At 46.0% G+C, this 26,190-nt stretch overlaps 1 long non-coding RNA gene across 3 annotated transcripts; it reads right to left on the bottom strand.

The window, feature by feature from the left end:
* Positions 1-1,522: 1,522 nt before the first annotated feature.
* Positions 1,523-24,550, bottom strand: LOC122230135. 3 transcript variants are annotated; one of them, XR_006207296.1, is made up of 6 exons: positions 24,499-24,531; positions 17,755-17,808; positions 4,387-4,838; positions 2,765-2,883; positions 1,806-1,923; positions 1,523-1,724 (listed from the first exon to the last, which is right to left on the bottom strand). It is a non-coding gene; the product is annotated as an uncharacterized LOC122230135 (long non-coding RNA). The 3 variants fall into 3 exon arrangements; XR_006207295.1 differs by lacking the exon at positions 17,755-17,808 and having other exon boundaries at positions 24,499-24,550; XR_006207297.1 differs by lacking the exons at positions 17,755-17,808; positions 24,499-24,531 and adding an exon at positions 5,972-6,063.
* Positions 24,551-26,190: the final 1,640 nt, after the last annotated feature.

The following is a 26,190-nucleotide window of genomic DNA, read 5'->3' on the forward strand; positions in this document are numbered from 1 at the left end:
AAAGAATCTGGAAACTATAACAAGCGAGGACCATGAAAGAACGAAGGAAGTTTAACGCCAAAGAGGAAAAAGATTTAAGGGGGCCTGAAAGCTGTTTTTCAAGTATGTTAACGACTAACCTGTACACAAGAGATAAAGCTTCCCTGTCCCCAACTCTAGAGGACAAAGTAGGTCCTCTGAATTGGGGAGCTAAATTTCAGTCTGGCCTGAAGAAGAATTTTCATTCCCAACTGTGAGAATTGTCCAAAGCTAGGATGGTCTGCCGGATGGGGTAATGATTCCCCATTACTTGAGGTATTCAGGCAAAAGCTGGAGGTTCACATATGAGGGATGCTAAAGAGAGAATTGTCGTATTCGTCCGAGGAGTAGTTCTGATCCTTTCAATTCACAGCCACTCTGACTCTAGGGATTGTTATTATAATTTATTATACTGTCCCCTACATGAAAGTATCAAATTCCCTTTGTTAATGCAATAAAGCTGATGAATTTCGGAAAGGTTTCCCAGTTCTTTTTAGACTCAGTTTTAAAATTTCAGACAAAGAGGGCGCCTGGGTGACTCAGTGGGTTAAGTGTCCAACTTTCGCTTGGGTCATGATCTCACGGTTCATGGGTTCGAGCCCAGCCATTGGTCTCTGTGCTGACAGCTCAGAGCCTGGACCCTGCTTTGGATTCTGTGTCTCCCTCTCTCTCTGTCCCTCCCCCACTCACACTCTGTCTCTCTCTCTCTCTCTCTCAAAAATAAATAAACATGAAAACATTTTTTAATAAAAAAATTAAAAAAATAAAATTTCAGATAAAGAGCACAGACTCTGGAGACGACTGCCTGGGTTCAAATCTGGCTCTGTTACTTATTAGCTGTGTGACCTTGGACAAGTCACTTAACTTCTCTGGGCCTCAATTTCATCATCTATGAAATAGGGATAATAATAGTACCTGCCCCAGAGGGACATGACAGGGATTAAATAAAGTAGTATTTGAAAAGCACTCAGAACACTGCCGGCATATAGTAAGGACTGTGTTTGTTTAAAAAAATAATGTAAAATGGCTGAAAACAAAGAACAGGAATGGTCTCAAATTTAACAAACAGTTCACGGATGTCTTCCTCCTTTACCGACCATCACTAGCAGCTCTAGCTGTAAAATAGCCAAGAGCCCAGAGGTGGCAAAAAAAAAAAAAAAAAAAAGAATAGAAAAATCACAGTCTCCCTAAGCTCTCAGGGGGGAAGCAAAAGCTTCCTGCTATTGGCTTAAGGTAACCTCTGAAAAGGCCTGTGTGTTTAATGACGCCAGCTTATCCCTACCTCCCCCACCCCTCCTCTCCCTTGGAGTTGCTAGGAGGCCAGGGGTGTGCTGCATTGTAATAAAGCAGTGCCTGGGGACGGCGGGGGCCAGAGCATGTTAGATATACAGGGTCTGTCCGCAGGAGCTTAATATCCTCTTACTGGAATAACTATTGTCCCAGCTTCTCGACAAATACCAACCATCATTAATAAAAGGACTAATAAAAGCATTTATTGCGCGCAGGCAATGGCCTTGCTTTTTCTAGCTCCAGGGCCTTGGCAGAGGCAGCTGTTGAGGATGAGGGCTGGAAAAGCGAGACTCCCACTGCACCCTTCCCAAGGGGTGGGCAGCCAGAACAGTGAGAGACTGGAACATGAAGATAATGCCTCATGAAGGCATCAGACTCCTGGGTCCTTTTTGGTGGCAAATATGGGGTGGTGATGCCTAAAGAAAAAATTCTTATTATGACATACTTTCAAGACGCTTAAAGCACACCATCTTGCAAGATTATTAACCCCATCTTACTGAGAGGAAAACGAGGTACAGAGGGATTTAGGGGCTCACACAGCCTCACGGTGTATGGCATCCTTGCCAGAACTAAAGCTGGGCTGCAATATTCTTGACTCCCAAATCCAGGACTGTTCTGAAATTGAAAGAGGGCGAGGCCATATCTATCTGTGTCCACCTCCGAAGGGGGATCAGTGAATGCTGGGCACATCATCACTGCTTCTCTAAATTATTATTGTTGTTATTATAATAACTAGTGGGTAGAGTTGAGTGGGTGGTGGATACCAGATAATTACCAAGACCCCAAAATTAAAGTGTGGAGTCTTTACTTTTCCACGGCTGCTCAAAGATGAAAATGAAAGCTGGCCTCCAGGGATCCCTGGGAAGAGACCTAATCTTGAGATAGAGTGAGTCCAGAAGAGGCAGGCAATGGAGAAAGGCCAGGCCCAAAGGCTTAGGAAGCCAGCCGTGGAGACCCTGGGATTATTGAGTGTGGTGGGCACAGTTGCACGGGAGGCCGAGGAGGCACAGTCAACAACCTGGGTTCAAATTCTGACCCTGCCACTCTTTTGCTGCTCGACCATGGGAGCTCTGTGAACTTCAGGTACCTCATCCTTAAAATGGAATAATAATCATCCCTCACCCTAGGGATGTTGTAAATAAGGATTAGAGGATAGAGTCTAGAACTACAAAAAGGAAGGGGAAGGTTCTTTCCCCTTCTGGGCCTAGAGCTTTGCCGGTGTCTTTTTCTCAGGTCTACCCTGGAGGACAACTCTGGCTTCAGTTTCCCCCTATTGGAGACAGGGCAATAAAACCCCTGCCCTCAGCTCCTCCCTGCCCCCCAGGGTTGTCAGATGGATGGAGGAGATACCACCCTGGGAGCAAAGGTGGGAGTTAATAATAGCACCCTGGATCTCTGTTATTATTGTCATTATTCGGGCTCTGTCCAGTAAGCAGCGGGGACCCGGGTGACTCACTGTCTGCACGCTGCAGCCCTCGTCAGCCTGTTGGGACTTGCCTGCCTGCCAGGATGCCTTCACCCAAGAGGCCTCCACCTCTTTCCCAGCTCCTGTTGGCAGTTCATGGTCTTCCATCGCTGGATGGGAAGGGAGCATGGGGGGGTGACCTTTGGGAATCGAGTACCCAGCTCCCGTCCCATTAGCTGCAGCGCTGCCTGACATCAACAGCCACAAGATGAGCCTAGGGTAGGGTGGGGTGGTAGGAGCAGGAGCGTCTAAATGTTACAAGGTTCAAACCATCAACTCCTGGAGAGATCTCCTGATTCCTGTGCAGTAGCCCTGAGGAGGGCAGGGACCAGGGAGAGAGGGGTTCAAGAGAGAGGGCGCCCAGGCCTCAGTCTGACCCTGTGACGGCCCTCCCAGGTGGGGTGGGGTGGAGACATGATATGAGGGGCAAGTCCCTGCCCACCTCCAGGGGACGTGCTCTGTGTGTGTGGCAAAGTTCTGGCATAAGGAGCTGCCTAGAAACTACGGGTCCATCAAGGATGGTTCTTAAATGCTGTAACCCAAATACCGGGGTTCTAAACTCTCAACAACTGCTGGAGTAGAGAAAGAGAACTGGGGTGCTTCTGACAGCTACACAACAACCCCCCACTTGCAAGCACTCTATAAATGTGAACTGAACATCTGTGACTCGCCCGCACACACCCCTGCAGTTTCGTGGCGAGGACACAGCTAATCATAGCTGGTGTTTGGGGGAGAAAGAGGGATTTTGCCACAAGCTCCATGACAGACTGTCTCCCTCCCTCTCCAGAATGTTAAAGAAAGTATGACTGGCTGGGAGGTGGATGAGAGGGAGTTTCTGTCTCCCTGAGGATTGGCGTTGCCTGGGAGAAGAACACACCTCCCAGAAGGCCATGAAGGTCAGGGCCGATCCCCTGGTTCCTGCTCAGCAATCACAGCAGGAAGACCAGAGCTGGAATCCCTATGCTCTATCAGTGATATGTGCTTTGGTTTCGTTTAGGTTTCTTTTAAAGCTGGAAGGGACCCAATTATAGGACATCTAGTTATATCCCTCACTCTTTACATGAGAAAACTGAAGTCTGGAAAGGCTGAAATGACTTGTCCGAAGTCGTTTGGGGTCTTAGACACACAGCTGTAGCCCTGACTCCACAGCCAGTATGCTTTCTATGGACTCCTCTAAATCCATGTTGAGTCCCTGGAAAACCACAGCAACAGCCACCCGTCAGTGAACGTCTAATATGTGCCAGCTACTAGATTAGCTGGTTTTGTGTATATAGTTCGAGTCAGAAAGTAGAGGGGTGAAGGGGAGGATGGAAAATGATGCTACACAGGTAATTCGAGGCCCGCCTGAGGAAGGTCTTACTGCCAGGCTAAGGAGGGCACCGCTCGAGAGTTTTAGCTTTGGATGTCTGCTTTGGAAGGACTCTGCGATTCTCATTCCTAGCTTATTGATACATATTCTACCTCTGATTTGGCCTGACTCCCCCACCCTCCCCCCAACTCTCCACATTGGCCTGGGCACCTGTGAATGTGTTTGTCCACCTGCAGTTCTAATTAGGCCCTCCGGGGAGTCTCACACCAACCACCAGCTGTGGTCACAACCTCCAGCTCTTCACCTCTGCACAGGAACTTTCTCGGCACTCCTCTGGTGTTCCCCTCGTTACTGGATGTTAATGGAGTCTTTACCCCTTGGCATTAGGCTTGGTCAGGCTTGGTCAGATGGCCCCTTCGGTGGGGCGTGTGTGGAATCCCCTGCTGGGCCGTGGAACCGCAACAACCCCTTTCCTGTCCCTGTTCCGGTCCCAGCTCTTGGCCCACCTCAGGCCAAGCTCTGCCCCCATCAAAACTAAAACTACCCAGCCCCAACTCCCACCCTAGGACGTTTTCAATCTTCCTTTTAGAGCAACATGCCTTCTCTGCTTTCTTCCTGGTTGGCTTTTCAGTTCACCCTACTCTGGGGGTGCCTGGAATACAGTGGCATGCTTAGTTCTTCCAAAGTTGAGAGGAGATCCTTGCCCCCATGTATATTTTCATTTTCAACTCAGATAATCATCCCCAAGGAAGCTTCCTGAAAGAAAAGACAGATGATTCATTTTGGAGCCTGACAGTTTTGAACACTGGCTGTGTGACCTTTGGCAAATTGTTTCCCTTCTCTGAGCTCCTGTTTCCTCATCTGTAAAATGGGGACACCAGCCCTCACTGCACAGGGATTAAAAGATGTAACACGCAAGACGCCAATCAAGGAATGGCTAAGTTCAGCTGAGAGCCTCAAGCAGGAAGGGACACATTCCTGTGCTTCCTCTTAGAACCGGTACCTTTAGCTTCTAGGACCTAGGGGGAAAAAACATAAACAAAATAGAATGCATTCGACCAGGGCTTTGAGCTGTTGCAAATGACTCAGTAGTGAAATGGGACGGAGCCCACCCTTTGAAAGGTTCCCCAGGCCTCTGCCACCCAGAGGAAGATGTGTCCTTCCTGCTCCAAAGGGAATGAAGAACTCCAGCCAAAAGCCAAAGCCATCCTCCACAGCCAGGCAGACAGGTGGCTCTCGGGCTGACCTTTGCCAGGCCCGGTAAGCAACATAGTTTCATTGTTCCACCCGGCTGCAGAGCTGGTTGGTGGAGTTGGCTTAGAGAAGGATATTTTGTATTTGGCTTTTGGAATGACTAATGAATGAGCTGTCTCCACTGCGGGAGAATTATGCCACTTAAGCAAAACCCAGCCCGGCTGGTCGGCTCAGAGATAGCTAATAGGAAATGCCTGTCAGAACACTGACGCTTCAAAGCCAAATATATTCTCACTGTGTTCTCTGTTTGCTAAGTTTACTTTATGCAAAATATAACTCAGCTGAAAATATGTCGATGGCAGAAAGCTTGCTCCTTCCCTCGGTAAGAAATTGTGACGACAAAGAGGAGAGCGGCTCCTTGTTAACCCTACTGGTCCTGTCAGGCTGAAGAATAGTCAGACTGTTGGCGTGGCCAAAAAGCACATACCTCCACTCGACAGAAAGTCTGCACCAGTAATGGGCCCATAGCAACGAGAGTCCTCAAAATAGAGGCAAGTGTCCTCCCACGAGGCTTCCAGACAACGAGAACAGAGGGAGTGTGGGCAACATGAGCACAAACCGCCATTTTGTCAAGCTGCAAGGGCCAAAAAGGACCCACAGGGCACATTTGAATTTTTGCCCTTAAGTGGTCTTACCTGCCAATGCCCACTCCCCAGAGGTGAGGTGCAAAGTCCTCCAACCAAGAAGCAACCGAGGAAAATCAACAAACTCCAGAACCCCAAACTGGGTGGCAGTGCTTTGGGAACGGAGTTGATGCTGAAGCAACCAATCTGTGGGAAGAGGATGGGATGGGGAGTCAAGGCGTTTCTACTTCTTCTCCCTATGTGACCTTGCAGGACACACTTCCTTTCTTCTGGCCTTGGCTTCACCATCTATACATGGAGAGACTGGACCAGCTCAGCAATTCCTAGGGTCACACTGACTTCACACTGTCTATGGTACAGGATAGAAGAGAGGCAGGAGGGGTGCCTGGGTGGCTCAGTTGGTTAAGCATTCAACTTCAGCTCAGGTCATGATCTCACGATTCGTGGGTTCGAGCCCCGCATCGGACTCTGTGCTGAAAGCTCAGAGCCTGGAGCCTGCTTCAGATTCTGTGTCCCCCTGTCTCTCTGACCCTCCGCCTCTCACACTCTGTCTCTCTCTGTCTCTCAAAAATGAATAAATATTAAAACAAACAAACACACAAAAAGACGAGAGGCAGGAGTGAGGTAACAGGACCCACTTCTCCATGCTCCAACCCTCTCCCTCTCTCAAGGATTGCCATGGGTTGCCATGAGGAATCGCGTATAAAGACAGGATCATCCTTATAGTTAGAGATAGCTAGGATTTCTCAACACCTGAAGTGGGAAAGATTCTTTGAAGCCACGACCAGAGACATTAGTATACGGAGAGGTCTTGCTGAGGAGGAGCAAAGACATAGGGGCTCCTACAGCCTCTGACCTGGAAACACCCTACTCCTAGAGGGCCACAGCCACCAAGCCACTCGGTGGCAGCTCGGTTTCCCTTCCCAAACATCCTCCCCAGATAAGAGGTCTGGCCCTGCCTCATGAAAGGCGTTGTATTTACTCCTTTGGGATCAAAGTGAGAACGGAGCCTAAGGAAATTTGGGCTTCCCAGAAGGACCTGGAGAAAGCATAGCATGGAGCACCTATAGCGTGCCAGGCAGTGGGGATGCGGATAGGAGTCAGACACAGCTTTGCTTTCAAACAGCTAGGTTTCAGGGCAAGATGGGTCTCCATTTGGGGAAACAAAGAATGCTGTGGGGTCAGTCACATGACTCAGACATCAAGCACATTAGAGGCTCAGAGAGGCAAAGCCCTTGGGCAAGCTGCTGAAAGTCTCTCTGCCTTGGTCCTCATCTGTAAAATGGGGACAATGGTGACCTACCTTAGAGGACCAGAGGCAATATAAATGCCTACCCTACCACCTGCCACATTTTAAACGCTCGATAAAAAGGAGTTACTATTTTTATTGCCACGGCTTAGAGGTGAGCTTCTCAACAGAATGGGTTCCAGGTGAGCAGGGACTCATCCATCCCTGTAGCCGCTGGAGCCAAGCCTGAGGTGTCTGGACCTCCCAGCTAGCTTTTCCTGGGCTGCCAGCCATTCCTCCATGTACCCCAATTTGCCACACAAACAGTGTCCTTTTCTTTGTGTGCAAAGAACCCTGGAAAGCCCTGCCTCATATCCTCAGAGAAAGCTCCAGAGCATATGAGGCCTTTGGTGAGGTGGGGAGAGGGGAGGGGGGTCTGCTGTAGTGGAATCCAGTAGAACAGCAAAAAACCTGGCACAAAGGGTACGTGGCAGTGAGTCTGGGAGCAGGAGGCAGCTGGAGGTCTCAGTGCCCCATACAATGTCTTGCATATGGGCCGCCGGCACAAATTATTAGTTGAGTGATTGATTCTGCTCTAAGTGGAGCAGAGTCCAAGTTGGAAGATGTTGAGAAAAAAAGGCTGGATAATGTCCCATCAAGGGCGGCAGGAGAAGTGACTGGACAGGGGTCATGAGGCAGGACCCAGGCCTGTGGGGACACGCTGAGGCTTTGGGGCATGTGCTCCTTGGGGACAGAGGGAGACAGGGGGCAGGAGTCAATGCACACAGACTCAGGCAGGCATCAAATGGCAGACAGGGCAGAATCAGCATTGAGCAGGTCAGCAGGGAGCTGGGACCCAGCAAGGAGCGTAAGCCAATGCCAAGAAAGCCCTGAGCCAGGCTCGGCCAAGAATAGGGACTGACCTGAGAATTTGGGGGTCCCAGGGCCACAGGGAAAGGTTGTCACTGGTGGATAGAAGCAGGGCAGCTATATGATGCCCAGGAAGCCAAGCAGAAGAGTTTGGACTCACTCGAGCCACCTTAGAAAGCCATGAAGTGCACAAGCAGGTTATCGTAGCCCATCAAGCTTGTGGGGAGATGGTGGGTGGTGAGAATCACACAGGGACCTCCACACACACAGGTGAGGGCAGAGTTTGGGCTATGGAGGAAGCTAGGCCAAAGCGACTGACATGACTTCCAGGTTGGCCAGCAGCACCAAGCACCGTGCCCAGAGGGGCAAGCGGACGTAGCTCACTTGGAGTTGAGCTGGTATGATGGTCCATTAGGCAGGTGGGGAAGACAGCATGAGTCCAGAGGCTGAAAGGCAGGGGCAAGCTGGTTTGGGGGCAGCTGGACCTCAGTGAGGAGAGGGAAGCAGTGTCAGCCAGCTCGTGCAAGAGCAGTGAAGCACATGCGCTCTGGGCTCAGACAACCCTGCTTTGCATCCCAGCTCCCTCACCTGAGTGGACATATGATCGGAGGCAGTATCCACATCTCTCAGGGTCCTTGTCTGCCCTTCACAGGCGTGAAGATCAAATAAGGTCATTTGTGGGGCTTCTGGCACGTGTAGATGCTCACAAACTTGTACCTGTTCTAACTATGATTATTCGCCCCTGAGGTTGTCAGCTTCCCAGGAAATGAAGAGGGATTTAGAGTTTTGATGGGTAGAATGTGGCATCAGCCCAGCCCCTGGGAGGAAGGGCAGCGAAGGGAAAATCACAAAGCCTCCAATCTCGGATGAACCCTGTTCAGATCCTCCCTCCCCCCAACTATCTGTGAATTCTGTAGCAAGTGATGTAATCTCTTCAAGCCTCAGTTTCCTCAAGTGTAACACAGATGTACTAATATCTGTCTTTTGAAGTTTTTATGACAATTAAATGTGATAATGTACGTGAAGCGCCTGACCCAGTGGGTGCTTAATAAATGGCTACCCTATCGATGAGGCTGATATGTGAGGGAGGTAAGAAAGGATGGGACCCCGGGGGCATATTGGAGCCCAGGACTCACCCCCTGCACCCTGGGGCTTGGATCTGTCACAGCAGAAAGATTTTTTTTCCTTGCAGATGCAGAAGCATCCAGAACTAGAGGGGAGCTCCACAGGAATGGACCCTGCCAATGCACTCTGATGCTCTGACAGGATTCCACCTGCCTGGACAGGATTGGCTCAGGAACCTGGGAAGCCATGTCTGACGGCGGAGGGTAGCGGTGGCTCCAGCTGGGAAGGACCCAAAAAAGAGAGAATAAGGGAGGGACTGGTAGAGGAAAGAGGTATTTTCTATTAGCATTCTGGGTCTTCAGTTCCCTTCTCTGTAAGATGAGAATAATCGTACCTGCCCCGCAGGGTCTGTGGTGACTCTTAAATTAGGTGACTGACACACAGAAATCCTGGCTGTCAGTAAATGTTCAATAAATGGGGCTGTTGTTAATAAGAACATTAATAACAAGGTGAATCTGGGAAATACTTTGCAGGAATAAATGACAAGACTTGGCGTCAGGGCGTGGGAAATAGCTTAGCTCACACGTGAACAAGTGTAATGTGATTGAGTATCTTCAGGGGTCAGAATTGGAATTCCCTGCTGGGAAAGAAGGCTTGGACTGGAGTGGGATGGGGCGTCCAGTCCCAGCAAAGGAGAATGCTGAAGTCACCTCAAGCCAGGATATACAGTGCCGTTTAGGAAAAAAGCACTTGAGTTCGTTCAGTCTCTGGGTTAAATGTTTCCACCTTTATTTTCTCCTAGATTCCCTCAGACAGCAGTTGGAAGGAATCCCCCAGGACCCCAGAGCCAGAGCCAGCATTGGACCCCAGGTAGTCCTTGGTCCCACACTCTGGGAGAAAGATCCTGGACCCAAAGAGTAGAACACAGCAGAATGGCTGCTCAGTGAACATCTTCCCTTTCCTATACTGAACAAAAACCTCAGTAGACACCTTACCTTTTCCCCTTTTAAGTGGCAGCCCATTGTAAGCAAGGGGCTGACAGGACACGACCCCAGATAGGAACAAAGGAAACCCTCCCACCAGCTCTCTTGCCAGGAATGAGCTGAAATTCTTGGAGAAGTCTCTGAGCCAAAATTCTCAGGGAGAAGACCCAGAAGACTGCCCATCAGGTGAGAAAACGTAGGCAAACTGTAATGTGCAAAATCACGAACCAGAAAATCATCCAGCAAGCCCGCATCCAGCTATGTCTTAATGAGGCAAACTCCAAAGAAGTTTTTCCTTTAATCTGGCATTTGAAACGAAATGCTGCTAAGAAGCCCCCACCTCACTCGCCCCACCCTTATATGTTGCCATGACTACCCAAGTTCTTAGAACATGAAAGAACTACCTCAGCATTTCCCTCCAAAACAAAAGAAAATTATTCCAGGTTTCTGGGCAGAGAACTCCAAGGAATGGGACCTGTTACTGGATAGCAGGTTCTTCAGAGTTGCCAGTGATGAAATATGAGCCTCCGGGGACGGGGCCTTCAGAAAAGCTGGGGAAGGAAACTGGGGATGACGGGACCCCAGCGTTCGCCCCTGCTTGCAAAGCTGTACTCTGCCGTCATTGCTGGCTCCCTCCCCTCAGCTGGGCCTCATTTGCCCCTGCAATGAAGCGCATTAAAAGAAAACACATCCTCTCTCCAGATGGGAAGGGCAGGAGTTTGGAGGGGAGCAGGTCCTGGCTCAGTAGACCCCAGGGTTGCAGCAAAAACTGCTCTCTCTGCCAGTTTGTTCCTGGAACAGGTGAAGTGAGGCCAACCTGTGGCATGATGAGGAAGCCCCTGCAAATCCCCCTTGAAAGCCTGAGGTCCTGCTAGTGAGGGCCAATCGAAGCCTTCCCGTGGATCCAGAAAGCCAAGCCAAGGAGGAGACAGCTGGACAGCCAAACTGCCCCCTCCCATGCCTGAGCTTCAGGTGAAAACCCAGGGCATTGTCCTGACACCTCCCTCTTTCTCAACCACGACATCCGATTCTTCATCACATTTTGAGTCTACTGCCTAAAAGTTTCTAAAATCCATCCACTTCTTTTTCTCCCCAGTGCCCCTGACTTGGTTCAGGCCTCACAGTCTCTAGTCCAAAGAGATGCCTTCAAATCATCTGCACACCAGAGTCAGAATGGCCATTTAAAAACGCAATTGTAATCACATCACCTCCCGCCCAAATTCTTCAGGGATCCCCTTGCCTTTGGGTTAAATTTCCAAACTCCTCAGAAGGGCACGGAAGGCCATTCGTGATGGCCCCCTTACTCCCTGCCCTAGCTTTAAAGAGTGTATTTTCCCAACTGGCGGTCTGCCCCCCTCCGGAACTTCACAAACAGTTCTCTACTTGGCGATGCCTTCCCTAACTCAGTACGGCCCCGTGTCTTCTGTTTGCTTCTCAGATGCACTCTCTGCCCCGCTCGGTGCCCCCAGAGACTGCCCTGCAGGATCACATCAACAAACCCCAGTGCCCTCTGGCTTCTGGTTGGGTTTGGCCAATAGGGAGCACCAGCAGAGATTCAAGGTTAGAAAAGAGTGAGGATAGGGCATTTAATGCCTCCCTGTAAGGTCGTATTAGGCTGGCTGGTCCCAGATGGAAGGTCACTCCTTCTTCCAAGGTGGCCTATACTACACTGCGTCTTCCCAGAGTACAGTAGGCCCCCTCCCCACTTCTTCTGGACTAAAGGTGGTGATAACTCTGCTGCTGCTCCCCCTGGGTTTCTGTGCTACCTGTGACGTTCCCCATCCCCTACCTACACCCTTGCAAATAACCCCTTTGTACACAAACCTTTCTCAAATTATCCCAACTAAGTGTGTTGGGATCCTAATATGGTCATCCTTTGTCTTTGCTAAATCATAACCTTTCCTCAGGACTAAACACAGTCAACACCTCCTCCGGGAAGGCTTCCCTCTTCTCCCCAGTCTGGGTCAGACCTGGGTTCCCAGAGCCTCTGTATAGTCCTTTGTCACAACTCTGTCCACACTTTATTGCAAAAGTCAGTCCTCTGTCCTAAATCTGAGCCTCTGGAGGGTGAGAACCATGTGTTGTTTGTTCATTCCTGCACCCCAGTAGCTGGCACAAAGCAAGAGCTCAGAAAATATTTGCTGAATGAAGAAATAAAGAAGCACAGAGTGAGACCCTGCCAAAGATCCATAAGAAACACAGAGCAGGGGCGCCTGGGTGGCTCAGTCGGTTAAGCAACCGACTTGCTCAGGTCAAGATCTCATGGTCCCTGAGTTTGAGCCCTGCATCAGGCTCCATGCTGACAGTGTAGAGCCTGCTTGGGATTCTCTCTCTCCCTCTCCCTCTGCCCCTCCCCCACTTGTGTGCACATTCCTTCTCTCTCTCTCTCTCAAAATAAATAAATAAACTTTAAAAAAAATGAAAAGAAACAGCATCCCTTTGCGGGTTGCCCATGCTGTAGGAGCTGGCATCCCTGAGCCAGAGTCAGATCACAGACCAAAGGGCCCAAAGAAAGGCTGTTATTTAAAAACACCCACTTCCAGGGCCTGGAGCCCATGTCAATGACTATGGGGAAAGAGTGGAAAGATGCGCTGGTTCCTATTTCAACAGCTGTGTTTCCTGGGCCGGGGGTGGGGGGGCGGTGGGGGGAGAGTGACCAGCCTTCCTCAGCCCTGGGGAGACAGTAGAAGTGTCCACCCTTGAGCTGTCTGTCCTTGAGTGCCAACCCCTGGATAACTCATATCAACTTACTGAAATAAGTTATTAAAAGTCCAGGGGCTGTTCCAAAGGACCCCGCATCACTCTCCCCAAAATACCACCAAATCACTCACTCATTCATTCCCTCAACAAAGTTCATTAGCGGTCTGCTCTATGCAAAACACCCTTTGATTTACTCTGTAGAGATTCTACCAAAAAGGGAAAAGACATTTTTTCTTCCAGTCTGTGTCCCAAGCCCTGTAAGAGGCTTGGCAGGGTCAGAGGATGGACTTCCAGGTAGAAAGGCCTCAGTCACCTGGACAAATCAAGGCGAACGGGGCAGACACAGTGGGTGGAAGGCAGAATAGTGAACTGGAATAGTGAGAGGGCTCTAGAATATGTGTAACCTTGGACAAGTTACCTCACGTCTCTGTGCCTCAGTTTCCTCCCGTGCAACATGGTGGTCATAACACGAACAAACTCATAGAACTATTGTGAAAGTTAGATAAAACAAAATACCCTCCAGGAGGCTGCCTAGAGCAGAGGGGCCCAATCCTAGCTGACCTGATGCTCCCTTTTATAGCAAATATTTTATAGCAAATAAGACCATCTTTACTATGTTGAAATGAAATTTAGAGATAATATAACCCACCTACACACATAGTTTTTAAAAGAATAAATATACTGCTATAACTATAGGATAAAGAATGAAAAGGAAATAATTCAGAATAAGATAATATGCATTTTAATCTGTAAATGTTTGAGTATAACTACACTAGAAGATATAAGACGATTATACCCACTTATAATGAATAAGTTTGAACTTAAGTAAAAAACATTGACTGGAACATTATGGGTACTTCTTTGTAATTGATGTTCTGAAACAAAACTAAATAAGTGCTATATATTCATGCAGATATGTATGAATACAGATATGTTATTTTGGCAACTCAAATACCATGAGCATTTTGCTACTGGTATTGTGGTTTCCTGACCTGGTGAACAACTCCTGGGCAGCATAAAACACAGCATTCTCTGGATTTATATGATGTTAGCATTTATGAAAAATTCAGTGTATATTAAAACTACAAAAAGTACTTTGTGTTTACATACAAAATGGAATGACATTCTAAGCTCAGACCAATGTAGAGATTTTCTACCTATATGAATATCTGGTGGAGCATTCAAAAGTCATATGAAGGGCAGGACAATCTTCATTGTACAAAACTGCCCCACCTAAGGCAAGAAGTCTGCTTCCCTCTGCCTTCCCCAAGACGTGCATGGTCAGCAAATGTTAACAAACATAAACACACCACACATGTATAAAGTGCCTCTAGGCGGCAGCACTGACTCCACTGAGGATCACTGGGCCAGAGTTTATGGGGTTATCCAAATGATAAGGACCAAAGAATGATAGCCACACAACTTCCAGGAACACAAATGAGACAGACAGCATTAGGTAGCCTATCAGAACATCACACTCTGACCCCAGTGTTTTGTTGTATCCCGCTACATTTGTGTTTCGTTGGGGCGGTAGGCTAACGCCTACCCAATGGGGGGTGAGGTCTCTCTTGAGTGTGAAGAAGAAATCAACACCAAAATAGGCAGAGCTCTGTCACCCATAAATACCAGGTAGACTGGTAGACTACCCGATAGAGAAAAAGTCTCAGCAAACTGCTAAGACACTTGTATTTTTCTCCCCCTACACAACTGTTGGAATCTCTTTGAAAAGTGTATCATCAGCACTCTATAAATAACCATTGGCGTGCTCACCTATGTCTCTATCGTGAATCAACACCACAGAGTATTTCACAATGTTGTGACATTATGCCTCTCGACTGAATGTATCTTAAGAAAGAAAAAAACAACAACAATATTGTCTTTGGTGGCTATAAACCACCCTCCTAGCAGTCAAGGCAGTTAGGTGAGTTGGTGTGTGCCCACTCCATTCCTTCCCGAGTGCAGCCTTGATGATCAGTAAAACCTTACTTAAATCCAAGGTCCCATTTCCCACAAAAAGAGGCAATCATGCCAATTCTCCCAGGAAGAGGCAGCTCCTCAGACAGGAAACTAAATTCAGACAGTGGCACCCGACAGAAGGGGAACTCTCATCTCCTTCTTGGCTTCATTCTTTTAGTGGATCCATCTGAACATTCAAGAGGGCAGCTGTCCAGGCTTCTGCCCCACAACCAGGGCTGCTGTGATGGTACTGACCACACAGGGGCATCCCTCTCACTAGGAGAAGGCAGGCCCTGAGCCCTCATGATCAAGTCCTGTCTTGTAAATGAGATTATATGAAGTCATGTTACTCTGTTTCTCTTTTGTTATCCCCAACTTGCAATAAAGGCTGGTCTGAAGGATCCAGTCTATGGATCCTATGTGTGTGTGTATGTGTAGTGGAGGGTGGGGACACTGACTAGTGTCCATGATGAGTGAGAAACCCCAGGGGAAAATTCCAGTCACCTCTCTCCACAGAGATTCTCCCTTCACGGCTAAGGTTGGAGGAGTTGGTTTTAATTCATTAGGAAAGGTGGTGACTCTTCCCCTTGGGCCTGGTGGAAGCAGGTGAGAGATCTAGAAGGGGACTCAAGCCCATAGGCTAAGCCCACAGTCAGGTTATCAAAACTGGAGAATGAGATGAAGACTGATCTTGTAGCAAAAAGACATGATGTTAGGATGTCCTGTGGGCTGTATTGAGCACACTTGTATCTATTTCACCAGGTAGCAAAGTAGGTCCACCAATAGTTGGTGGGGGTGAGTCTGCCTTTGGGAGAAAGTGGATTCATCCATGGATAGAATGGATCCACTGAGGGATGCCTGGGTGGCTTAGCCGGTTGAGCGTCTGACTCTTGATTTCAGCTCAGGTCATGGTCCCAGGGTCTTGGGATCAAGCCCTGAATTGGGCTCTGCACTGTGCATGGAGCCTGCTGAAGATTCTCTCTCTTCTCCTCTGCCATGCCCCCTGCTCACTCTTTCTCTCTCTCTCTCTCTCTAAAAAGAAAGAAAGAAGAAAGAAAGAAAGAAAGAAAGAAAAAGAAAGAACAGCAAAGAGAACGGATCCACTGAAGCTGGGAACCAAGCAGGCTTGACATGTATCACCTACATGTGTTTTGGACTGAGAAGGGCTCAAGAGGAAAAGAGAACACATAAGCAAATAAACAAAATAGAAATAAATCTACAGGTATTTTCTCAAAGTTTGTTTCTCATCACCTCCACTCTCCTCAGGAGTCAAAACCAGTGTGGTCCCAGGAAGCCCCTCGAAGCAGGAGGCATGAGGGAAGGGACTGGGATAGCTCTTTTTTTTTTTTTTTTGAAGAAAAATTGCCAACACCATTTCCAAACGTCCCAGAGGAATGTGACTTTCAGGGCTACAGAGACCTGAGAATTGGAGCTGCTCTACTCAGCCAGCAACAGCCTCTGGAACATCCTTGACATCTCCGCCATCTAGCCTTCTGCTCTATAGTGACCCCCAACCCCCAACTTTATGCACATTTTGGGGAAGAGCCAGAATGGAAGACCACTGAGTGTGAATACAGATCTCACAAAGCCAGTGCACTCAGCCAATGGTTCTCAGTCCTGCTCACAAGTTAGAATCACCTGCAGAGTTTCGTTTTTTTTTTTTTAAACACACCCAAGCCCGGGCCCCACCACCAGAGATGCTGATTTAATTGGTCTGGGGTAGAACCCAGGCGTGGATATGGTTTAAAAACTCTCCAGGTGATTCTAATGTGCAAGCAGACTTGTGAACCACTACATTATACAACAGGAGAGGCCCTCAGGCCCTCACTCAGATCCCAGTTACTCTTAATTTATATACACTTCTAATAATCCAGTTGTCTGGTTTCCTAGCTGGTATAAGATTAAAAGCAGCGTATTTAGAAGGGGAGAGAAAGGCTGTTAATGAAAAAACACTAAAAGCAGCAAGACATAACAAATGAGAGTCTGATCACAAGTGTAAAGATAGAAAACCTATAAAAAGCACACACAGCACTTAACCCCTCCCCTCTCCAGCATATCCTATTTACAGTAAGGGCTGCGGGAGATCATGAGACGGTTGCAGCGTGAAGGGCAAATGATGTATGTTGACCGTGATATGTAAGGCATATGTCGACTGTTGCTACAAACGTTACTTCATCTAATTCTCATCACGGCCCTGTAAGATAAGTATTATTACCCCATTTTACAGATGAAGAAACCAAGACTCAAGGAGGAGTATGAGCTTGCTCAAAGTTGCACAAGCATGGAGATGTGATGCTGGGATTTGAATGTCAAATGTTGGTTAGTTTGACTCAAAAGCCCACATATGTTGGTAAGTGCCATATCTGCCTGTTTAGTATGATAACTGATATTTCCAATGATGACCCAAAATCTAGAGCTGGACTACCCTCAGTATCCAGCTGTTCAAGATGTTCATTTTAGGAATAGTTACACACACACACACACACACACACACATATATGCCTTTTAACAGTGATGAAAGGACAGGGTATCCATTTGGGAAATAAATAAATAAAGAATATAAGTTATTTCCCAGCTCACACCATTTATCAAAATTAATACCAGATGGATAAAGATGGAAATGAAACCATAAAGGTACTAGAAGAAAATAATAAGTGAATATTTTATAATCTTAGGATGGGGAAGAACTTTCTAAATATGTCAACAAAAGCAGAAACCATAGAGGAAAAGATTGATAGATTTGACTACATAAAAAATTAAAAACTTCTGTACATCAAAAACTGCCATAAATTGAAAAAATATTCAACCTCACTAGCATTCAAAGAAAGCAAATTAAAACAGCAATGAGAGCCCTTTTTTTCCCTTTTTTGCTGATCAGATTGGCAATGATTAAAAAGAATGATAATACTGAGAGTTGGCATGGGTGAGGGGAAATCAACACTTGTACATCGTTGGAGGGAGTGTAAATTGGTACAATCTTTCTAGAAGGCATTTTGGCAACATGTATGAAAAAAGTCTAAGAAGGCACATACCTTTTGGCCAGTAATTCCATGTATAAAATTTATCCAAGGGAAAGGATTGATCCACTAAACACAAATGCACAAATTAAAACATTATTTTTTTAAATTACTAGAAAAACAATAGAACCCCTTTATAATCTTAGAGTAGTGAAGACCTTTTTAATTGATTAAAAATCCAGAAATCATGAAATAAAATACTGATTAATATAGCAATATAAAAATCTTAAAACTCCTGTATGATAAAAGCACCATAGTTAAAAAAAAAAAAAAAAAAAGTAAATGACTAACTGGAGGGAAAAAAATCACAACTCGTTCCACAAAGGGTCAATCACTATAATACATACTTTATTTCGTAAATCAAGGAGAGACCAACAACCCAACAGAAAAAATGTCTCCAGGAAAAAAACAAAAAACAAAAAACAGATGGCTTTTAAGCACATGAAAGAACATTCAACTTCATTAATAATAAGAAGAGTGCAAATTATAGTTGCAATGATATACCCATTTTTCATGTAGCATATCTGTTCATATCCAAAATACACTTGATTGGAGGAAGTTGTAGGAAAATAGGCCTTCTCGTACAATGTTGGTAGGAATACAAAATGGTATACCCCTATGTAGGCCAATTTGGCATTTTCTATTAATATTATTAATATATTTACCCCTTGACTCATCAATCTCACTTTGAGAATTTTTCCTGCAAATATATTAGCACACATACAGAAATTACTTTTGCATGTATTATAGCATTCTTCGTGATACTGAAAATTTGGGGATAGCCAAAATGCCCAATTATACGAAATTGCTTAGATATTATGGTCCATCTACACCATGATATACCAGGAAACTCTCTACGTACTGATAAGGAAAAGTCTATGTTACACACTATTAAGTTCTGTTTTAAGTAAGGAGTGTGCAACTTCTGTATAAGAAAGGGCATGGCATACATAATTACATTTGCTTGTATTTTCAAAAGGGAACATTGTAACTATTAAAAGCAATGACCTATGGGAGGGGAAATCAGAAAAACATGAAATAGGGGATGGGGATTAAGGAGTGCACTTGTCGTGATGAACACCGGGTGATGTATGGAATTGTTGAATCACTATATTGTACACCTGAAACTAATAAAACCCTGTGTTTTGTTTTTTTTTTTAAAAAAAGAAAGAAAGAAAACCAGGTGAAGTAAGACATGCATGGAAGCAAGAATTCTCAATGTTGTTTTTATGTTGTTTTTATTTTTATTTTTTTAGTTTATTATTTATTTTGAGAGAGAGAAAGAGAGCAGGGGAGGGTCAGAGAGAGAGAGAGAATTTCTGCTGACAGCACAGAGCCAGACTCTGGGCTCTAGCTCATGAACTGTGAGATCATGACCTGAGCCAAAACTGGATGCTTAATCAACTGAGCCACCCAGGCACCCTATATTACTTTGATTTTTGAACTATGTGAAGGTATTGTCTATTTTATTTTCTTATTTATAAAAGGTTTTTTTTTTTTTGTTAAGTAATCTCTATGCCCAAGGTGGGCCTCAAACTCAGCACCCTGAGATCAAGAGTCACATGCTTCTACTGACTGATATATATATATATAAACAGGAAAATCTAGAAAGATAGATTATAAGATATTAGCAGTGGTTACCTTCAGTTGGGGGATTTAGGATTATTTAGTTTTAATTTTTTTCTTTTTATCTACATTTTTAAATTTTTGTACAATGACCATGTTTTATTTCCATAATCACAAAATAAAAGGAAAAAGACTTGCCTTAGACAAGCCTCAAGGAAAAATAATAACCCAGGAAAAATTTGTAAAATGCCAAAAATTTTAATATCCTTAATATTTAAAGAATTCTCTCAAAAATATAATAAAAAAGAATACTCCAGAAAAAAATTCAAATAAAAAACAAAAGAACAAATACACACATATATATAATTATACAATGCATTATTGGAAAGCAATAAAATAATATTGAACACTGTTAAGTGGCAAGGATAATCATTATATGTTAAGAAGGAAAAGCAGGCTGGCAAATAGTGTTATTTTAATAAAAATATATTTATACCAGACTTACAGACTTTACTGGGTGCATATATTTGGGTACACATATAAATATATGCATAGAATAAAATCTGTAAGGACAGGCTCTGAAAGATAAATAGGTATGATGTCTGAATGGTAGGAATACAGGTGCTTACTTTTTTTCTTGTCTCAACTTCCATTTTTCTGCAGTGAAATGGTTATTTGTATAATATAAAATAAAATACAATGTGTGTTTTTTTATGTTTATTTTTGAGAGAGAGAGAGAGAAAGAGGGAGGAGCAGAGGGGGAGGGAGGAGCAGAGAGAGGGAGACAGGGATCTGAAGCAGGCTCCACACCATCAGCACAGAGCCCCATGCAGGTCTCGAACTCACAAATGGTGAGATCACGATCTGAGTCAAAGTCAGACGCTTAATCGACTGAGCCACCCAGGCGCCCCAGTAAATACTATTTGTAATATTGCCTTGTGAAAAGATTTAGCCACAAGTAAGTTCATCGCATTGTATTTAATAAAGAAAAACTGAAAACAACCTAAGTATGTAACAATAGGCTTTAAAGGCAACAGGGAGTCTGTGGACTCCACAAATAATTGTTCTAGAAAAATATTTATTAGTGTGAAAGATGCACAGTTTGTAAAGAAGTATGTATTATATGTACATATAGCAGTATATGCTATAACTCCATTAAAAAATGTATATGCTTAGAAAAATTGGGAGAGGATACACACCAAGGTATTTGTTAACTGTGGTTACCCCTGGGTGGCGGAATTATAAGTGTTTTTTGTTTTATTCTTTTGGATGTTCAGGGGTTTTTCAATGCTCTACAATAAACAAACACTTCTAAAATGAGAAAAAAATAAAGCACCAAGAAATGTTTGAATGCTTTAAAAAAAGAATTCTTTAAGAGACAAAGTCTAGGGGCACCTGGGTGGCTCAGTCGGTTAAGTGCCAGACTTCCGCTCAGGTCATGATCTCATGGTTTGTGGGTTCGAGCCCCGCGTCAGGCTCTGTGCTGACAGCTTGGAGCCTGGAGCCTGTTTCAGATTCTGTGTCCCATTCTCTCTCTGCCCCTCCCCCACTTGTGCTCTGTCTCTCTCTGTCTCTGAAAAATAAATTTAAAAAATAATAAAGAAAGAGACAAATTCTAAACTATCTAAAAAATGTCACCCCTCCAAAAGGAGAGACTGGCTAACTAAGGTGTGGGCTACCTCTAGCTACTGATGATAGGGAGAAGTAAAGCTTGGCCTTGGTCCTAAACCGAGATGCCATATTCTCTCCATCCTTCCTTTGAGTCTCTCTGGACCACTGGGTGTTGGCCACCACATTGGCAGAAAGGCCCTGCCCACCAGTAGAGGAGGCAGGACCTACCTGCCCCCACCCCTACCAGAAAATCATTGGTCCAACCACTTGCCTTCCGGCAGTGAAGTGGTAAACCTGCTGGGCTGGAAGGTGATTGGCAGGCAGTGTGCCAGTGAAGTGACCAGGACACGAAGGTCCTCTGTGCAGAATCATTCCTGGCCCAGGCCCTCCTTTGGCTGCTTCTGCTACCACCTCCCTGGCCATCCTAGAGTAATCACTCAAGAGGAAAGAGCGGCTTGTGGGGAGGTGTGTTGTAGGGGGTGGGCATTCCCCTCAGACGGTCCCCTCCAGAAAGGCCAACGCAAAGAGGTGGGCTCTGAGGCCCAGGTAGCCCCCTAGGCCCTTCATGCCTTCTCAGAGTTCATTACAACATTCTCTTCACTGGACTCCTGCCCTCAGTCCCTGCCCTGTCCGATCCATCTTCCAAGCCCCTGTCGCCCTTCTTAAAATACAGCTAATCATTTTATTGCTCGGATCAAAACATTTCATCCAAAGGCAGTACTTCTCAAACTCCCCTCCCCGCCCCGCTCCCCCCCCCCCAAGTGCACCAAGAGCAGACAAAAGAAATGCCTTCAGGTCCCCCAGGGGACCACGTAGCCTGAAGTTCCTGCCAGCACACCCAAGCGCTCTTTGAAGGCTTCTGTTTTCTCTTAAAAATTCATGAGAATTTTACATTCTATTCCATGATATATCTGAATTTCTCTTATTATAAAGATGTTTAAATTTATTCACCTCAAGGAAAGCCCATGCTCCTGAAAGAAATACTGTGTGTACCTGGAGGCTCAAGTATCCTCCCTGGAGAAGTACCTACAACCTAAAATCCAAATGCCCGAAGGGCGAGGCTCTTTACAATTTGGCCCTCACAAACCTCTCAGCCTCCTTCCCACTGCTCCTCCGCACACCCCCCAGTCACTGGGCCACCTGGACTGCTGTCATTTCCTCATATGCCAGGTCCCCCCCCCCACCTCTGTGTTCCTGCTCAGACTCCTCCTTCTGGAGTGCACCCCACTCTACCTACTGACAACCCACTCTCCTCAAAGGCCTCAAGGGGAATCAAACACCACCTTCCCCATGAAACTCCTCTGATGGCTCTTGACAGACGCAGCATGAGAGATCGCATGACGCCGCCCGTGAGAACAGCCTGGGTTTTGGAATCACAAGACAGGGGTTCAAATCTTGCCTCCAACTCTCGACACCAGGCAAACTGCCTGATCGCCTCTTAGATCCCGTTTGTACAATGGGGGATAATCACGCTTCTCTCGCAGGGCTGTTACAGGGATTGAAGCACATTCAAACAACAACGTAGTGCCCAGCACATGCTCCCTTCCCCTCCCGCCAACTCCTATAGCATGTTATTTACGCTACTCATGTGAAGAACGTAAGTTTACACATTCTTTTTTTTTTTTTTTTTTTTTTATAATGGCTTCTTTCCCCCAAACAGATCCGTGGCTCCCTATGACCCAAAGAAGCTTCTTGCATTACCCCCACGATCTCGTGGCTTGAAAGATTTTGGTTATTAAATCAAACACATTTATGCAATAGCAGCCTGCTTTTCGAAGTTCTCTATCCTATTAAGCTTTTTTGAAGACTGAGAGCGGTCCCAGCCTTTCCTCTCCCGCCTAACTTCAGGGACTGGGACTTGGGAGCCACCCATGGAGACCATAAACACCTTGAGACCACGGCTCCGTCTTCACACTTCTCATGGCACCTTGCTCCGAGCCTTGCACTTAGAACACACCTAGTAACTGCTTGTGGCATAAACAAGAAGTTTCATACAGATGACAGGGGGGAAAAGCCCTCTTGAAATTAGCCAGTTGGTGAGCAGAAAGGGGTCATTGTTATGGGAGGCAGAGCTGGAGACAAGCCCTTCTCCCCCCACCCACCCGCAGCAGCACCCCCAATTATACCAGCTGGCCTCCAACTTCAGCGTGTGAGCCGATTAAAAAGCGCCCTCTCTTCAGTGTCTGGAAACTCCTGCAAGGAAAGTTTGCTGCCCAAAGTTGGCTTTTGACTAGAGTCTTAATAAGAGGCCTCAGCAGGCTACGGCTAGAGAGACAATGTCACTTAGAGGAGCAGCTTGAAGCGGCAGTTAGGAGAAGAATTATTTTAATGAATACATTTCCTTTCAATTGTATGGGAATATCAAGATCCCATTAGAATAGGGAAGCAATTAGAACTAATAAAGACGAATGCACAGTGCTCCGTGCGTGCGGAATAACAAGCAGCCAACAAAGGGACTCCGGAGAGCCTGCTCTAATCCAAATGAACTGGCGGCCAGCGGAGGGGAAACGGCTCCGTTCAGCTGCTCAAAGCCCGTGGGTCCCGCGCATTCTGATCACGGCCAGCGAATGGCGCGAGTTGGACCTCGGAGGTGGGGGTTGAGGGCCCCCGCCTTGGTCCTGGCCTGGCCTCTCGGGGATAGAGATGGGCCGTTGGCAGCCCCTTGGCGACGGCCATTCAGACTGGGGCCCTGGCTCGCAGCCAGCCTCACGCCTGCCCCTCGCACTGGGCCTCATTGTGTCCAGGTGGCAAATGCCTTCTCGCCAACTCTCCTTCGAGGTTTAGAGAGGGGGTGGGACAGCGGAGGAGGGAGAAGGGGGCCCTGTGCCCCCCTCTCCTGCATGTCTCCCCTCCCCGGCTGGCCCGGGTCTGCTCCTCCTCTGGGGTGGGTGTTATGTTACAGATACTGGTGGGTCACAGGCAGCCTAACACAGAAGCACTGTTGCTTACACAATTGCTCTTCAAACAGTAACAAACAATTTTCATTACCCAAGTCAGATCGAATCATCCGCCTAGCCATCCTGCCTCAATCCCAGCCGCTCACACAGGACCCATGGCTCTGCCCATTCTGCTGGGACAAAACTGGGCTCCTTTCTCCCCCTGGCCCGGGGACAGAGGACAAAGCTCTTCCTCTGATCCCGTCTTTGAGCCGGATCAGCGGGACGGCTGTCAAAACTGTCAGGAGAAATAGTGAAGACACAAGCACCTGTGCAGACTGGGACTCACTCAAATCTGGGGTGACATGTTACTCAGCATCTCTGTGAAGAAGGCACTCAAGAGTTTGGAGGACTCTATTGCCAAGTTTAGAAGGAATCCAGAGAGATAACCCTGGCTGTCCACCAAAGCATTCACTGGCCTTAGAAGGAGTGTCAGGACTTGACATTTCTTTACTTAATCTTTTTTGGCCAGACAGTTTTTTCAACCAGGAATGTGTAAACTCGTTCCAAAATGTCTGCATGAGAGACGAGTCACACTCATTACAGAGATTTTTCTACCACTTCTCTTACAAAGAAAAAAAAAAAAGTCTGTAACATTTTTTAATGATAGAGCACTTTAAAAGTATGTTTACATTTATAATCTTACCCTCAAAATAACTCTGCGGACAGGCAAAGCATGGGTTGTCGGGCCTAAAGATGAGGAAACAGTAGCCCAGAGAGGTTAAGTGTCCTGTGCGTTGTCACAGACAGGCTACTGTTTCCTCATCTTTAGTGGGCTACATCTGGGCTACTGTTTCCTCATCTTTAGTGGTGTCAAGGGACACCAGAACTCAGGTCTTCTGATCTAGTTCAGCGCTTGGTTCTGGGACACACCTTTCCTACACCCACAGAGTGTTAGACATTTCCAGGGTAATTCATCCTGCAATTCTGCTTTTCCAGTGTAACTCCCTTATCCCTTTCCACATACTAAACAGTAGCCTAGACTACTCGAGGTTACAAAAGATCATCCCTCATGAAGGTTTCAAGGTAGTAGTCACCAAAGTATTTGTTTTGCTGTCCACCCCCCAACCAAATATGTATACATTTCCTCCCTTTTAATAGCTTAGGTAAGGATTGCTTTAAAAGTCTGCCTGTCCAATATAAGATAGGCACAATCAAAACTGTAAAAATGACTGCCTAGGTCCCTTCCAGTAGAACGTTGTAGCATCCAGGGATTGGCAAATGATTAAACAAAGCCATTCACTTTTTATACCGCTCCCCCCCCTCCACCTCTTATACCCAAAGGCCTATTTGTTTGGTATTTTAAAAATATTTTTAAAAATAATTTTGGGGTATAATTTATTTTTTGTGAGATGCAAAGAAATTAAGGGTACAGTTTGGTAAGTTTTGACAAATACACCCAAATCAAGACAGAACATTTCCATCACTCCCAGAAAGTTCCTGCATACCACTTTCCAGCCAACCCCACTCCAGACCTCCACTGTTCCAATTTCTATTGCCATAGATTAGGTTAACCTGTCTTGAACATCCAATTAACTGGAATCATATTGCATGTAATCTTTTGTCTCTTTCTTCTTTCACTCAACATAATGTCTGCCAGACTCATCCATGTTGCTTCAGTGGTTCCTCCTTTTTTTGATGGGTAGCATTACATTATTCACTCAGTTTTTAAAACCCAGTCATATTACTGCTAATTTGTCCTGCAAAATTCTTTCCATTCAGTGTAATTCCTGTATGCTCCTTTCCATGCATACATCTCCTGCCTATCTCCTTGGCAATTCTTGAATTGAAAGAAATATGGAAATGGCCTCTTGGATCTCTAGCACTGTCCTTCCAGGTGGGAGTGGTTCTCTCTACCTTCAGGAGAAACAGATAACCAGGCAGTCTAGCATGAGTACATGAAAACAGTCAGGAGTACAGTCTTCAGAATAGAGAGATCTAGGTGGTTGTGGCTGGTCCAGCTCTTCACAGACAGTTGGTTAGCACTATTTTCCCATTTGTAAAATGAGGATAATAATATCTTCTTAGTAGGGATTTGTGAGGACTAAATTATATTGTACACAAAATGTTTGGCACAATGGAAACTCATAAGAAACAGCCTCAAGCTAGGCTGTAATAAACATCCTTCTCTTCATTCACACACTGTCCATTTTTATCATATAGTATTAGTGGATATATATTTTCAGAAGTCTTTAAAACGAAGAGCTCATGATTATATCTAGAAAAACCAAACAGATATTTACTTAAAGTAAACGTTATTTCCTATGGAAACAAGTAAAGCCTTCTGTCACTTATTCAGTGACAATTACGTAGTGAATGCTGATTCTGAGGGGTTCTT

The sequence above is a fragment of the Panthera leo genome, chromosome C2 (assembly GCF_018350215.1).
Source record: "Panthera leo isolate Ple1 chromosome C2, P.leo_Ple1_pat1.1, whole genome shotgun sequence".
In the NCBI taxonomy this organism is placed as follows: domain Eukaryota; kingdom Metazoa; phylum Chordata; class Mammalia; order Carnivora; family Felidae; genus Panthera; species Panthera leo.